General features: G+C 42.7%; 1 long non-coding RNA gene across 1 annotated transcript in view; it reads left to right on the top strand.

Moving 5' to 3' along the window:
• Positions 1-1,149: 1,149 nt before the first annotated feature.
• Positions 1,150-16,244, top strand: part of LOC127003195 (uncharacterized) — a 16,158-nt gene continuing 1,063 nt past the window's right edge. The window contains exon 1 of the long non-coding RNA XR_007756996.1: positions 1,150-2,006. This is a non-coding gene — a long non-coding RNA (uncharacterized LOC127003195). The remainder of the gene's footprint in view (positions 2,007-16,244) is intronic.

Genomic DNA, 16,244 nt, shown 5'->3' with positions numbered 1-16,244 from the left:
CGGACCGGAGATGAGTAGGTCTGTTTCGGGTTAGCCTTGTTGACTGTATTTCATCACTGCCCATTATTCACTCTAATTGTGCTGGTGTGTTGGTTTAAGTTAGTAATGATAGTGGTGGTAATACGGAGGAATATATATAAATGGGGAGGGCTTGTGTGTGTCATTCACCTCCATCACGTGTTGGATTCGTGTGTGTGTGTGTGTGTGTGTGTGTTCCTGGACAATCTGCCGATAAAAATAGGTTAAACGTGGTAGCCATTGCGGGTGCGGGTTCCCTGCTGAAACGTTCTGCGGGTGATGACCTTTGTATGTACACACACTCAAAAAACTATCGTTACACATTCAGCACGATACAAACTGACACCAAGGACGAAGCCACTGAGAACACAGGCTACTCATGTTGGTATCACCGCGTGTGTTGGGTGTGGATTCACTTGCCTGAACCAAGTGAGCGGGACTCGTAAATGAAGCAGTAGAATTTGAACTGACACAGTAACGCTTCATGAAACACACAGTTGGAGTCTTAGTCGAAGTTAATTGATCTGTGTTCTATGTAGCTATAATATTGTAGTGTTTGGAGTGAAGAAATTATGCTTTAACACCTCACACACAAGGGAAGAGTTAAAATTTCGTCCATTTAGGAGACAATATGATAAACACCTTGCGGTGATGAGTCACTCAGGATTCGGATATCAGATGAATCCCACTGACTGATCGCCACATACGGCTCCACTGAGCCTAGGAGGTTACGTAAAACTTAGCTAACCCTTATGATAGATTTATAGTGGATTATAAACTTGACTTATATATCACCCAAATGGTGAGATAACGTTGGCATTGGTTTCACTAGTATAGCATGCACTACTCGAGTCACGGTATTCGCTTGTCTCGAAACAATCATGGAATGCACCCGATAAGATTAATTCTCTAATAATTCTCGGCGAGTCATTATACCAACATGTTAGACAAATTAACTCCTGCATGCAAGCTATTTAATAAATTACTCTTCTCCAGAGACGGCTAATTTCGGCAATTCAAAACAACCGCGCCAAGTTCCTTATTCGGCAACTTAAAAAGCGCGCAAAGTTGCTACTTTTTATTAGGCAATGAGGCAGCACAAGAGAGAAAAGTAGCCCAGGAGTAGATTTAAACAACCTGTAGAAGTCCATGCAACTCTGTTTAAACATTATCTTTCTTACCAGCAATGATTTTAGCTTTGCAATTTGAGGCTGTTTTTTTTTAGCTGCCCACAATTTGTTCATGAAAGAAAAGACACGTTCAGTGGAAGCATTAGTTCCAGGATGGCACATTATGAACTGAAGCATATCTGACATGCGTTGATGGTTGTTTTTGTCTTTGACATGGGAGAATACATCAACCCACCGCTGTTACGTATATCATATGAGCATTATTGTTTAATAATTTGTGAATATAAAGATTAAACAAGTGGGACTCAAATCACTCCGTTAATATTATGGTGATATCTGGTGTCTGAGTGTCTCCCTTCCTCTCTATCCCTCCTTTATGGGGGTCCTGTCCCGCTCCCCCCAGCAGAGCTGAGGTGGTGGGGGTGATCGCACTCTTACCAACCCTGCCGAGATTACCGAGTTGCTCAGTGGCAGGGTTGGAGTAATTGTAATTGTAATTTAATTGAAATGTAATTAATTACATTAAAGTATGTAACTGTAATTGTAATTGTAATTGGATGTAGAACTTAATGAAGTAATGTAATTATAATTAATTACATTATAAAGTAATTGTAACTTAATTGTAATTGCGAAAAAAGTAAGTCATACTAAAATTCTGATAATCCTTGTTTTTACTGCTATGGTGGCAAATATGTAAATACTGTATATGATGAAGTATGGCAACCCTTACTGGACAACCTACGTATTATACGAGAATCAGACGCGTCCACTCTTCCCTGTTTGGTGGACTGGGACATATTTCATTGCTTCCTAGACCGTCATACGGCAAAGTCCTCCTCTTGACTTTCTATTGTAAAGGTAAGAAAGACATTGTATAGTAATCTGTTCCCTGATGAATGATGATGACTGTAGTAGCTGAGATGGTGATGATAGTTCACTGGATGATGTCATGATGAAATGATGTAATAGTGATTAGTGGTGATGGTGACCAGTGTCATAGTAATAGGCTAATTTGTTGGAAAGTTAATCGCTGTAGGTGTAGGCTTGTGCTGATAGGAAAGTAGTAGTCTAGTAGTACAGTAAAGTGGTAGTAATGATGGTGAAAGTAATAGCAAGATGGTAATGTTAAAAAAAATAATGATGACGATCATATAGCAGTAACAGGGAAATAATTATGAAAAAAATTGATGATGCTGAATTGCTGATCTGGTGATGCTGGTGATAGTAATATTTATAATAATGGTGACAAGTATTATGACTGTGATAGTAGAAGGCATATTTTATTGATAGTGGTGAGTAGTACTTATGATACTACCATACTACTATCTTTCTTTGTCTGTCTGTCTGTCTGTCATTCTGTCTCCTACCTACCCCCTCATTTCTTCGACGTTCTCTCTGTCTGTCTGTCTGTCTGTCTCTGCTCCCTCTCTTCTCCTTTCTTCCTTCTTTCGACCCACACCCTCTCTTCATCCTTTGCCCTCACCCTATTCCCTCTCCCCATTTCCCTTCCCGCCCTTCCTGTTTATCTGTCTGTATGTATAGCACCACTCCCCCAGTCCCCACCACCTACTGTACCCCCCCGTCTCCCGCCCCCACTGCCTACCCGTTTAGCCTACATCCACCTCTCTCTCTCTCTCTCTCTCTCTCTCTTTTCAATAAATGACAACAGCACGATGCTAGTGTTTTTCTTTTCAACCAAAGCTTACTGTTGGACGCTGAGTAATTATAATTGTAATTATAATTGACTGTCTCTTGTAGTAGTTGTAATTGTAATTGAACTTCACATGAGTAATTGTAATTATAATTGCAATTTAAGGTTTTAATAATGTAATTGTAATTGTAATTGTAATTAAGATTTTGAATTGTAATTACTCCAACCCTGCTCAGTGTGAAGTTCATCGGACCCCACTGTAACGATAGTTTTTTGAGTGTGTGTGCACACACACATATAGACATGACATTGTATAATAACATTTGTTAGCCCCGGTAAAACCCTACAAAATGGCATTAAAACGAAGTCAGGGTTTTTTTTTTTTTTTTTACGTCTTGGCTTGTGGCGCCGGTAGGCCTTCATAGTAGGGCCTGATGGTCGGCCCCAGCCCGTTGTGGCGCAGGCAAGTGTTTATAGTGGGTCCATCTTTACTTTTCAGCATTTTCCATTTTAGACCCCAAGTTGCATAATATTAGTGACATCTCAAGTAATGGACGGCTTACTCTCTTGATTTTGGAAAATCAACCGCTTTGGTGCGAATCGCCATAACTCCCTTATTTCTGGGGCTACAGAAAAGATTTTGGTATCAATCGATGACAAAATGAAAGGACTATATTTTTTAATAAACGACCGTGCTGGAAAACCGAATCGAAAGAGTAAAAAATCGAGAAAATTCGCAAAAAACGACTCCGAAAAAAATATTTTTGAGTTCCCAACCTAGAAATCCGCTCCTTTTTTGAGAATTTCAAAAACCTTATCAAATTATTTATCCCTGCCAATGTGCTTTCCAATATGGTGCATAACATTTCCCTACTCCCAGTAGTTTCGTCGCTAGAGCTCGAAACGTAAACCCTGTCGAGAGCGATTTTGACGAACTCCAGACACTTTGCCGTTTTCGTCTAGTGTGGCCTTGCTATTGCCTCTAGAAGGCTGTAATTTGGCATGTAGCCCCTCTTGGCAATGTAGTTTGACCAACTCGAAGGATGTTTTGATAGCTATTCCAAGTTCGTCGTCGAGCCGTCACAATATAGTCTGTTTTTTTGGCCCTTTTGCCGCGATTTGGACACGTCCTAGTTTTTTGCTTATAACTTTTTTATTTATTTAATGTTTTCCATTTTTTTCCTGATCACTAATCTGTATTAAAAGAGCTTTCATTTGCCACCAAGCACGCCTTCTTAGCTTTAGTAGTTTTCGCTCGAGCTCGACCAGAAGTCTCGACGAACATTCGCCGAATCTGACTCATTTCACGCGCCGCAACGAAAAACATTCCTGACGTCACAAAAATTAATATATCTGCATAAAAAATTATACATGAACACTTCAATATGTTGACTATCTTGTATTAAAACCATTTTAAGATAAGCTATCAAAAAATCCTTCGTGTTAGTCAAACTACATTGCCAAGAGTGGCTACATGCCAAATTACAGCCTTCTAGAGGCAATAGCAAGGCCACACTAGACGAAAAAGGCAAAGTGTCTGGAGTTCGTCAAAATCGCTCTGGACAGGGTTTACGTTTCGAGCTCTAGCGACGAAACTACTGGGAGTAGGGAAATGTTATCCACTATATTGGACAACACATTGGCAGGGCTAAATCATTTGTTAAATAATGTTTTTGAAATTCTCAAAAGATGAGCGGATTTAAAGGTTGGGAACTCAAAAGTTTTTTTTCCGAGTCGTTTTATGCGAATTTATTCGATTTTATACCCTTTCGAGTCGGTTTTCGAGCCCGGTCGCATGTTAAAAAAATATAGCCCTTTCATTTTGCCGTCGATTGATACCAAAAACGTTTCTGTATCCCCAGAAATAAGAAAGTTATGGCGATTCCCACCAAAGCAGTTGATTTTCCAAAAATTCGCGGCTTAATGACAAGGCTGGGGCAAGTGTCCGTTCCATAGTATAGGGTTCATCGATAATATAAATTGTTGGGGATGTGTTGGAGGGTCATGCGACGCCGATCTAGCAGTTTTTGTGCTTTTAACACTTGTTTTTCCCTTTTTTACAAGGGACAGCTCAAGGGCAAGAAGCAACAGAAACAGGTCAGCTAGACTCTCCTCCAACAAAAGTAAACAGAACGAGAGGCCAAAAGCGACATACAGTAAACTTTTTGTATGATATAATCAGTGGTATTAAAAATGACAAATTCTGATATATTCGAAAATGCATAAGGTATATGTAAAGTTGAGGGGATATGCTAGGCTGGGCGTGGCCTTGGTCACGCAGGCCCATGAGCCTGTGGCGGGTAATAACTTACCACCTCGGGAAGCAGGGCCAGTGTGACATCCGGGTTGCCACAGTTTACCTTCCCCAGTTAAAATGTGAAACTGAGGAAGTAGAGGAAGAAAAGGAGGGAGAAAGGAGAGAAGGAGAAAGAGAGAGGTGGAGATAAGGAGGAGAGATGTAGGAAGAGGTTTTGTACACGTGGAGTGAAGCAGGAAGAAAATAGAGGTACGGGAAGGGAGGGAGAGGGGGACACATTCACGGAGGTAGGAATAGGTATGTTACTGGCAAGCACACATAGCTTTCACGTATTTGTTACACTTTTACAGTCTTGATCCAAACATGAGATTTAACGTAAAGCCGCTGTCACACAGTTACGATCTTGACTCCCGGCGCCTCCCGCCGTCGGGCCATGCGCCGACAGTTTTGGAAATTTCAAAACAATCGGCACCCTTCCCGACATCTGTCACCTGTCGGCATTGTCCATCTCAACAACGTCTCAACCAGGATCCATACGACAGACAGGTCGGCTCACGCGCTCGCTGGGGGAGAGCGTTCTGTCGTTGGACTCTGGTCTCAACAACGTCGTTTCGACGTGGTCTGTTTTCTATGGTCGTAATGTACGTCAGGCACCGCGATATTTTTAACGTCGGGAGGCAAGATCGTGACTGTGTGACAGCGACCTAAAGAGACGTTCATATGGTGAGGATAAGAGAGAGAGAGAGAGAGAGAGAGAGAGAGAGAGAGAGAGAGAGAGAGAGAGAGAGAGAGAGAGAGAGAGAGACGATTATTGGCAGTGGCGATAGGCTGGGGAGTCAGCCTCTTTTTACTCACCTGTGGTCTACGGTGTTGCCCAGGAAGGTCATGGCCACCACCACCATCGCCGGCATGAACGATCCCCAACATGACAGGAAGAAAATGGACTTCTGATATTTACCGAAGTCCCCCAGGGCGTTGTTCACCCCTTCGAAGTCCATAGTCGAAGTGCTTTCCAAAGTCATACTGGCGGCGGTGACACACTTCACTCGTCACACTTCACACGGGTTCACTTTTAGCTCACTTTGGTTTACAAGGTCGTGGGAGATTTCCTTTTATCACAATTATTTTTCCTGTAACAGCTGCCGGGAAGTGTGCGTTTAAAATTACAAAGAGAGAATTTGTTGTAAAGGTTAAAACGCTTGTTATATCTATCTAATTCAGTTCAACGAAAACGGCTTAGTGTTCAATGTCACAAAATCATACATACAAAATCTGGCAGTTCTCATTGAATCCTTTAATACCACGAGTGTTAGGTCCTTATTCTTAAATAGATCGGACTCCCATTACGATTATTTCCCAAGGTCACAGCGAAAATTAACCGGGTTTTCATGGGTGATTTTCCTGTTCAAGACGCAGAAGTCGGGTAAAACTATCACTAGGATCATAAAATAGTTCATGAAAATCATATCAACTTCTATAAGAGGCTTTTCAAACAGGGGAACTGAGAGACGATTAAAAATACGGGCTTTATGTACATAAATAATGTATCATCACATTCTTCGTGATAAGAATGACCCCCCCCACCCCCCCCCCACACACACACCCAAATGTGTGTAGTTTTTTTTCTTGTAGGATATAAAAGGGGAGGCGGTGGCTTAACAGATAGCGAGATGGCCCGCGTTCAGGAGAGGACGAGTTCAATCCCCGACCGGTGCCACGGATTAATGAGCTCCGGGAGGGGAGCCAGCCAATGCAAAAAAATGGCCACTATAAACACTCGCCTGCGCCAGAATGGGCTGGGCCGACCATCAGGCCCCACCGGGAAGAAGCCTTGGACCGACCATCAGGATCCACCGGGAAGAAGCCTACCGGCGCAATAGGCCAAGACGTAAAAGGAAAAAAAAAACCCACAAATGGGCAGTTAAGGTCCAACACAACTAAATCGCACTCTTGTGGATGAATCTCTTCGGCATACGTGTAACTGTCTCTCGTTTTTGGCGGAAAGTAATATTATCGCCCTCCTCCCCTCCACGTCCAGGATTCCAGACTACAAAAGAGCCAATTTTCGCTCGCTCGAGCTGCTAACAGAGACACTTGGGAAACCATGAACCTCACTCCTGTGGGCGGCTCGTGGAACGGTTTCAAAAGAAGAGAAAATCTACTCTAAAAGAAAACAGAAAACCGACGAGGCTCATGAACAGTACCATCAAAGCCTTAGAGCTTGCAGAACTCTCTCTCGCCGCCAAACGCGACTTGAAAAAAAGATTGCGCGCGAAGCCAAGTCCACCGAAAAAAGTTCTTCATGTGAAAAAGTACCAACAAACTCGAGACAAAAGTCCACCGGGACGGACGACTTGTCACCCAGGCTGCTCAGTGGCGAAAAAATCCTCGAGAAGATCATCAGAGACAAATTGCGGGGTTAGGCGACAATCTGACAGCGTGGATCAAAGACTGGCTCACTGGAAGAAAACAACGAGTTGTACTCAACGGACAGGCCTCCGAGTGGCTCCCGGTCACAAGTGGAGTGCCACAAGGGTCAGTGCTGGGACCCATACTCTTCATCATATATATCAACGACCTAGAACTAGGATTAAAATCCAATCTTTCAAAATTTGCCGACGACACAAAGGTGGGTGGGAAGGCCCTCACGACGGCAGACTGCGAAATTATCCAGAGAGACCTGGACCAGATCACTCGGTGATCGGAAAAATGGCAGATGTCCTTCAACACTATCAAATGCAAAGTAATGCATATCTGATCCAGAAACAGCAATCACACATACCACGTGGGTGGCGAACCACTACATGCTGTGCAAGAGGAAAGAGACCACGGGGTCACCATCAGCAGTGACTTAAAACAAACAAAACACTGCAAGTCCGCCTGTAAGAAAGCCAATACAATGCTTGGGTTCATAGCGAGGAACCTCGAATACAAGACGCCGGGAGTTATGTTATCCTTGTATAATTCGCTGGTAAGGCCCCACCTGAAACACGCCGTGCAATTCTGGTCTCCAAATTACAGGAAAGACATTAAATTACTTGAGAGAGTACAGCGCCGCGCCAAGAAGATGATACCATCACTGAGGACGAAGCCCTATGAAGAGCGACTCGATCGACTCAACCTCTTCTCGTTGGAAAAGAGACGACTGGGGGGAGACATGATACAAATCTTTAAGTGCCTGAACAAGCTCAGCAACGTTGATCACTTCAAGCTCTTCACGCTACAAACTAACCTGAGAACAAGAAACAACGGAAACACAATTCAAGCAAAGCGATGCAGTACCGACATCGGCAGAAGTTATTTCTCGAATAGAGTGGTTCGCCACTGGAACAGCCTCCCTGCAGAAATGGTTAGCGCAGAGCATCAAGTCATTCAAAAAACGCATTGATCGCCACTTTGCCGCATCGGGAGTGAACTGAACGTATCCAAGAGTAGATACACAAGTGCTTTAATCCTCCCCTGCATGCCACTCCTATGGCAAACGGATTGATTAAATCACTGAAAGCAGGCAGCCTAGTAATGAGCCAACAGGCTTTCTGCTGCCTGCTAGTCCATGTTTCCATGTTTCCTCGGCAGAAAGTAAAAATTTCTATCAGGCCTATTTAACCTATACCAACTAGCGTTGATAAACCAAGCTCCACTAGAAACATAGCCATTAAGTTTTTCACCACTAAATTGTAGCCTATCGCCACTATCTAGAAACCGGGGTGTGTGTGTGGAGTGGTGGAAGATGGAGGGCAGAAAAAAATAATACGGTAATATCAGCTGCAAACGTTTAGCAGATCATTTAAGGTGAGCGCCTGGGTAGCAGGCCGACAAAAAATCGGAAAAAATATATAAAATCTGAAATTGTTCGTGGGTCATGGCAAACCCTTTATGAGTATGTTTCCGAAGGTTTTTGGAAAAATTCGTAATGGTTCCTTAGTTATAAGTGGTTTCACCCCCCCCATACCCACTCGACAGATATTTTGTTATTTATAGAAAGTCATACTAAAACGTTTATATAAGAAAAAAACAGCGAAGTTAGCATACATCTATTGATTTCTAGGGAAGTCTGGCAACACTGGGTGAGTGTGAGAGCGTGGGCTGATGGCTGGGCACTGTACAATGCACATACATAATGAAATCAGTGCCTGTGTTGCTGAAAGGGGACGGATGCCGCCCGCCTTTCACTCGCCGATACTTGATACCGCTACACCGCACGTTATTTACCCACTGTATCCTGCTTTTTGCCTGTTGTCAGCCATGGGACGGGTGTCTAAAAAGATCAAGCAGAGCAGGAACGCCTGGAAGAAGAGCAAGGACGCAAAATGACAGCGTTTGAACCTGACATCACCACCGCCTCATGCTCCTGCAACTCTGATACCCCTTGCTTGACGAGATAATACCGCGCCTTTAGGAAGGGCAGGGGGGAAATAGGAGCCTGATATGCTTGGAAATACATCTGATTGTATTATCAGATTGTAGATAATCATAAAAAAATAGTTTACCTGAAAACACTTCCTAGTGTGTTATAACAGGTGCGAGATCGATCAACTTTATCGGCCCGTATCTCAAAATGTAAGTTATTCGCCTTCAAAAATCTATTTTGGAGCCAGTTTTAGCTTGATTTCAATGAAACAAAACCTAAAAGGCAGAGGAATGTTTCTTCATCCGATGTCCGTCGCTGTTTTCTTTTATATATGTGAGCTGTCATTTTGTATTAATATTTTCTTGGTCAAAAAAAGCGAATTTTTTTCTCGAAAGGAATAATAAAAAAAAAGCTAAAATGAAAAGCTCTAACGACGGAGAAACAATGCACATCATAACGTGTCTTAGCCATAAAAACAAGACAGTTGTGGGGCCAATAATAACACCAGAATAACACTCATAATTTTCGGAAGGGGCTGTTGGGGTCTGGCGGGGTTGAGGGCTAGAATGGGGCTGAATGTCTAAAATTGATTTACATGTTGTCAATACTTTATAACATAAAAATCAGAGTGATTCATGCATATATACCAGAGATATGGCAACACCGTTCCTACCCGGACTCTCGCCTTAAAAGTACAGCAAAGTCTACCCGAAAAAAAACTGCATTCGCCAATACAAGATATAATTATGTTGTACTCTTATCCACCAGTATATGAAACTTGGGTTAATCTAGCTAACAACTGCTTCTAATATACCGAAAAAATAGCATGGGTACTGCATAGGATACTTCTTTTGCTTCACATTTGCGAAGGTTTGTTCCCGGTCGTACCAATTTACTGCGTAAACGGCTTGATTATGTGGGGGTGCCTGGAAAAATTCTAAGTCCAGTGTTGTTGTATGACACGAGGGCTCTATGGGCAGACTGAGCCTCTTAGCTGCCTTATACTACACCACAGAAACTAGTTCCTAAGTCAGTAATATCCAAAACGCGCTTGGATTATAACGATTTCGGACAAAAAAAAACGGTCTTTTAAGAGTTTTACGTTATTTTTTTCTCTATATGAAAGCAACTAATGCCGCAGCTATTTGTATTTTCTAATTTTAAAGGAATACATTCGTAAAATGTTACTACGCGAGGGTGTTTCAGTGGCGGCACCTAACGGCGGATTCCTGAAGTCAGTTGTTTTCAAGCCGCCATAATGGATGGAAGGCCCGACACTCACTCCCTCAAAATAACCGTCTACTTTACCTTTCGGTAAGAGTTAACTGAGTATTTAACCTCTTTATTGGTGTGCATGTAGGTTAACAAAAGGACCGATTACTATCCCAATACCGGGTGCAACAAAGACACGGGCGTGTCACGTGTCACATATGGTGTGACAAGCACGTGTCAGAAAACAAACGGATATTGTTCAATGCGCGATTACACGCCCGACACTCGTCAACAGACCCGCTGCGGCGGCTGCTACGTTATATAGGAATAGATTACAAGAGTATACGTTAGGGAATTTCCTTTCTTTAGAGACTAGGGATTCTTCCCGATTTTGGGGATTTTTGTAGGGACATTTTGAAAGCCCATTTTTCAGTGATTTGGCCTTCCACCACCAAAACCACTGTTCCCTACAGGGATTAATCGAGCTAACGACCACCAAAACCACTGTTCCTTAAAGGGATTAATCGAGCTAACGCCGCCGCCATGGCGCCGGCGCAGCCGCAAAATAACTCGCATTCATTACCTACCGTATGAAACATCACTAGGTCTTCATATATCTTTTCTACAAACGTTTGGTTAGCGACGGTACGCTTGGTTAGCGATGGTACGCTTGGATAGCGATGGTATACTTGGTTAGCGATGGTACGCTTGGTTAGCGATGGTACGCTTGGTTAGCGATGGTACGCTTGGTTAGCAACGGTACGCTTGGTTAGCGATGGTACACTTGGTTAGCGATGGTATGCTTGGTTAGCAATGGTACGCTTGGTTAGCGATGGTATCATCGGTCTTAAAAGAAATCAAACATCAAATTTGTAAACCGCTCTCCATCATATTCAATAAATCTTTAACAGCTGGAAAAGTTCCGTCGGATTGGAAACTTGCAAATGTCACACCAATTTTCAAAAAGGGGGACAAGTCTCATCCAGGAAACTATCGACCAATTAGCCTGACATCCATTGTTTGTAAGTTAATGGAGACTATCATTCGCGTCAATATGGTGAAATTCTTCGAAGAAAATAATATAATAAATAATTCGCAACATGGCTTCCGTAGTAAACGTTCGTGTTTGACTAACTTACTTGATTTTTTCACTATATTTTTGAGGTGTTCGATGAAAGCAGATCAGTAGATATCATATATCTGGATTTTCAAAAGGCATTTGATAAGATCCCCCACCAACGATTGCTCAGCAAACTACTGGCGCACGGTATCTCAGGTAACATTCACAATTGGCTTGCGGACTGGCTCTCTGAGCGGAAACAGAGAGTAGTTCTAAACGGTGTTACATCTAACTGGCTCGATGTCAAAAGCGGCGTACCTCAAGGATCAGTGCTTGGCCCCATGCTCTTCTTAATTTATGTTAATGATATCGATGATGGGCTCACTTGCAAAGTATCAAAATTTGCTGATGACACAAAAATTGCTAGTAAAGTAACTGCGACACTCGACGAAGAAGCTTTACAGTCAGATATAGATCGACTTGCACGTTGGGCCAATCAATGGCAAATGAAATTTAACGTTGAGAAATGTAAAGTGTTGCACATCGGAAAAAATAACAATCGCGTTCGGTACGTAATGAATGGCCAACAACTTTCTGCAGTAAGTAAAGAAAAGGATCTTGGAATCACTATATCAAGCGATTTAAAGCCCGGTCAGCATTGTTCAGAGGTAGTTAAAACTGCAAACAAATTGGTTGGCTTCATCGGACGAGTCTTTAATAATAAATCGGAAAAAGTAATATTAAAACTGTATAATTCGTTGGTTCGACCCCGTCTAGAGTACTGTGTACAGTTTTGGTCTCCCTGCTACAGAAAAGACATAGAAAAGTTGGAACGGGTCCAACGAAGAGTAACAAAGATGATTCCTAGGTTGAGAAATTTGTCATATGAACAAAGACTTAAAGAAGTAAATTTATTCAGCCTATCAAAACGAAGAATGCGAGGCGATCTAATAGAAGTGTTTAAAATGTTAAAAGGATTCAGTGATATTAATGCGGAAGATTACTTTACAATTGATCGATCAAATAGAACAAGAAGAAATCACAATTTGAAGATAAGTGGTAAAAGATTCTCGTCGCACGAAGCTAAACACTTCTTCTTTAATCGAGTTGTTAATGTTTGGAACTCTCTACCCTGTGATGTCGTTGATAGTACAACAGTTACGGCCTTCAAGAATAGATTAGACAAGTGTTTTGAATTCAACCAGCAACTAAGATATTACTCATTGTCGTAATAACGTTAAGTTCTTTCGAATACTGGTGTCCTTGTCCGCTTTTATCGCCCGGTTAGTGGTAGCAGTAATGGTAGTTCTTTCCTCTTTCCTACATAAATTCCATGCAGTTTTTCCATGCTGCATGGTTCTTTTTCCTTTCCTGCCAGCTTTGGCTGGAGGGATGGGGGGGTGGGGAGGAGCCTTCGCCTTTGCTGTCCTTCATCTTCCACCTTTGATTAGATAGTTAGTGTAGCTTGTCACAAACAATCTCGTAAGGACCAGCAGGTCTGCTGTTGTTTGTTCTTCCTTTGTGTTCCTTTGTGTTCCTTTGATATCACGACACACATTCTCACCCGAGGAACACGAACGGCTGACTGACTCATTAAATCACACCACACCTGTACGCTTTGGATACTACACCTGTATAGTCTCGTCACCCCGCTTCCCACCTGTGCAGCTGAGGCAAGGTGAGCATCTTTGTTGGGTGGGTGAGTGAGGGAGTGTGAATAGATATGAGAGTTAGAAAAAAAATTGTGATTATAGACGAATATAATTACGAGGCGGTGAGTATGAATGCTTGAGTGAGTGGCAATTTTAGTCCGGCGAGTAAACTGACCCGAGAAAAGTGGAAACGCGTGGTGAGAGAGAGAGAGAGAGAGAGAGAGAGAGAGAGAGTCATTTATGGAAAAATAGACAAGATAAAAGGATAAGAGAGATTGCTGGAGAAACCCGACAACAACGGAGAAAGAGAAACCCAAAAAATCAAACCAATAATCTCACAATTCCACTTTGCAAACCCACCAATGCTATTCCTCTAAGGGTGCCTCCACATCGGCGATAAAACATATCGACAACAAAATTCACAGCACTGTTGGCAGCAATGCTAATGATATAATGTTGAGGATATGCTGGTCGTAGACTGTTGATGATAATAATTATGTTGGTTAACGTTGATGTGGATGAGCCATTGAGGTTGGGGGAAATTAATTTTGTAGGCACACACACACACACACACACACACATAGGCGGATCCAGGGGGGGGGCCACGGGGCCATGGCCCCCCCCAAACGCTCTGAGAGTATGTTTTGGCCCCCCCCAAAGAAATTCGTTACAGATACTGTCAGCCTCCCTCAATCATATACATATCATGTAGAACTCGATAGTCGATACTGCATCGCTCTACTACATAAAACAAAATTCTTTATGAAGTCTGGCTCTGGCACTCGCCGAGCGCAGCTGAAGTGATAGACTACTGTGTCATCTGGACTGGACAACGACATTTGGCTCTTGCGAGAGTAGGTCCGATTTTTCAAAGAGGCACAACTGCATAAACATCGTGTTTTTGTCTTTAATACGCTCGTACATGTATGACATTTAGACGTGGGGATTTCAGTTATGATGATAGAAATAGGCCTATAAGCCATACTACGAGCAAAGCAAACACGAGCAAACATAATTGCATCTGAGCATTTCATTATTATTTATAATATCGCATGACAAGTGTATATGGTAAAGGTCAAAATTTACATATGGAGGCAAGAAGACGGGGTTGTCAAGATTAAAAAAGGTCAAGGCTGATGAAAGCAATGTTTTTAAATATTACGATGTGATTATTGTGATTCTTATATGTTATATATTAATATATGCTTAATAAAGACCAAAAGTATTCTGGATCTAATTCTTGAGTTATGCCCCTGAAAAGCACAATGCAATCCGATGTGACTTAATTCCATGTGTACAGTCCGTCGTCGATGAACAGTTGGCCCCCCCCAAAACTCAAGGCTGGATCCGCCCTTGCACACACACACACACACACTGCACTTTCACTTCACCACATTCAGACCAAACGACACTCGGGAACCTTGATAAAAGTACGCAACTTCTGGGAAAACACCGATCAACACACGCTATGCAACTTCCCTCTGGCTTAGCCCATCACAGCTTAGTCGTGCTTCGTTTCAGTACCCAGGAACATCTACATTAAGACTAAAGTTCTAGAGTAAATTAGAGCTGGAACCATAAAAGAATATGGAAACACAATGTGGGTTAAACGAGAAAGTTAAGAGGTCACGGCAGCGAATGACCCACGGCAGAGGAACATCATAAAGGACACAACTACATCAACTATTTCCAAGGGGTAGCAAGGTCACTCAGTTTCTAACGAGTGATTCTTAGGTTCACGGTGCAGAAGAAGGGTTAAATTACATCCAGGGTCTTAAAACTATTCATGGAAATGCTCAAAAATGTTACGAAAGCCTTGTCAAATATATGACCTTGGGAGCCGAAATGCTTGAAAATATGGACCATAGAACGATGGACAGATTGCACGGAAGGAGAGAACTGTCGTAGGAACAAAACCCTCTATTAAAGAAAGGTAAGATACACAGGTAATGAGAATGACACGAAAATTCGAAGATAAAGGGAACGAGGGAGCCTGAGTAGGCACTCTTTATCACAGCCACTACTTCGCCTCAGTACGCCTCAGCAGCTAGCGAGAAACTAAAACCTGACTTTCATCAGTACGGCTGCTGGAGTCCTGCTGGATGGTCCCTCCTACCGCCGCTGTTAGTATCCCTCCCCCATCCGTCACCCCCGGGCCCCTCCCCTCGTCCTCAGCCTTCAAAGGTTACCATTTCCGCTGCCAGGTGTATGATGCTTCCGGTGACCCAAGGACCCAATGCTTTTACCTTGTTTTATAGTGTCACAGGAAAGGAGGTAGACCTGGGCACGAGGAAAAAAAAAGATAAAATGAGTGAAAAAGTGTGGCAAGTACAGTATAGTAGATGAGTGGAAGTCCGAAAGAGAATATCACTTAATTTGGTCCATATGTTTTGATGCCTCGTTTCTCTATGCCTGTATGCTGTGTGTGTGTGTGTGTGTTTAGGACTGGCTAGTTCAGAGAGCTTGTGTTGTACCTGGTGTGAAATGAAGGTTATTTAGTGTTCGTTTTGGTGTCTCTTTACTGTGTGTGTGTGTGTGTGTGCGTGTGTATGTGTGTGTGTTTAGGACTGGCTAGTTCAGAGAGCTTGTGTTGTACCTGGTGTGAAATGAAAGTTATTTAGTGTTCGTTTTGGTGTCTCTTTACTGTGTGTGTGTGTGTGTGTGTGTGTGTGTGTGTGTGTGTGTGAGCAATGCAAGTGAAAACAAGAGGTGCAATGCAGAAGAGGGATGCATAGTGCACACACGTGCCAATGAGGGGAGCACAAGCCACAAGTGGAACTCCCTCTCTGACTGTTTATTTATTTTTGGTGGTTGCTATTTAGTATTCTGAGTGCCTGAGGTGAGACAACGAGCGGGGTACAAGGACGTAAGCAGTGTGTGTGTGTGTGTGTGTGTGTGTGTGTGTGTGTGTGT

The sequence above is a fragment of the Eriocheir sinensis genome, chromosome 25, assembly GCF_024679095.1.
Source record: "Eriocheir sinensis breed Jianghai 21 chromosome 25, ASM2467909v1, whole genome shotgun sequence".
NCBI lineage: Eukaryota > Metazoa > Arthropoda > Malacostraca > Decapoda > Varunidae > Eriocheir > Eriocheir sinensis.
The sequence above is the reverse complement of the archived record's forward strand: the minus strand, read 5'-3'. Positions and strand labels throughout refer to the sequence as shown.